Source organism: Sinocyclocheilus grahami, unplaced genomic scaffold (genome assembly GCF_001515645.1).
Source record: "Sinocyclocheilus grahami isolate Dianchi unplaced genomic scaffold, SAMN03320097.WGS_v1.1 scaffold1347.1, whole genome shotgun sequence".
Classification (NCBI taxonomy): domain Eukaryota; kingdom Metazoa; phylum Chordata; class Actinopteri; order Cypriniformes; family Cyprinidae; genus Sinocyclocheilus; species Sinocyclocheilus grahami.
Window position 1 is genome coordinate 171,005 of NW_015506526.1, and position 1,264 is coordinate 172,268.

Consider the following 1,264-nt stretch of genomic DNA (forward strand, 5'->3'; position numbering starts at 1 on the left):
CACAGGCTCAGCACCCGCCTACTTCCACTCACTACTACGAATTTACATCCCCTTCAGAAGTCTGAGATCCGCTAGTGAGCGCCGCCTCTGGTAGCATCACAGAGAGGCTCAAAATCACTTTCCAGAACATTCTCATTCACCACTCCTGGCTGGTGGAACGATCTTCCCACCCCTATCCGGAATGCTGAATCCCTGACAATTTTCAAGCGACAGCTGAAAACTCATCTTGTTCGAAGCTACTTGACTTCATCATAAATTAAAAAAAAAAAAAAATCTCTCTCTTTATTTATTCCTTCTCTTTCTAGCTTGTAATTATTTGAACAATGTCTAAGAACTTGGTATTACAACCACTTCATGTGTCTGTTTGCCTCTTTAAGAAGAATCGCTTTATGTATTCCCCAATTGTAAGTCGCTTTGGATAAAAGCGTCTGCTAAATGACTAAATGTAAATGTAAATGTAAATGCACTAGTCATTTAATCTCAGCCTGGTAGATAGCTGCTTGATCGGGGGACTTACTGAGACGACGCTCTAGACTTCTTAACTGAGGCATTACTGCTGCTTTAGGGGCACAAAGGGGGAATATTTTGCACTCTGAGCAGTGGGGTAGCATATCGCTGAATCCCATCGACATCAACTCTAGAAGTTCTTTGTTCCAGTAGTTTCAGTGACTGCTGGTCTTGTATGGATCGAGTACTCATTTTCTCATCTCTCCAAGGAAGGACATCTATTTGCCAGAGTCTTTCAACTTGTTCATGCAACATAGCAGAGGGTGACCAACTTGTTGTGAACAGACATTGTTGCTCTGTAAGATGATGTTGCAAAGCTTGAACTGGTCCTCGCATAGTCCATCCAAGGAGAGTTCTAATCGCAGCAAGACCCCCTGGTGGACCCAAGCGAACTGGCTCAACTGGGGTAATTAAATGAGGGCAGTCAGATCTTAGGAGCAAAACTGGATGAGCAGCTTCAATTTCTCAGAGGGGAAGTCCTTTAAGATGACGGTACCTTTTCTGTAAAGCCTTGACAGGATGACAGTGCACTCCAAGCCCCAACTCTGATGCAGTGAAGGCTCTATTGATCTGATACATCTTGTTTGGCTGGCAGGCTGGTGAAAGGTTAAAGGAAACAGCCGCCCCATGCAGGATCTTTAACTCCTGTCTGATTGTGCGCAGGGGCAAGTCCTCTGGCTTACCTTTCAGTTTCAGCTGGGTTGTTGCAGTATTTAACAAGATGGTTCTTTCGGAGCCATCATCAAGAATGGCATAA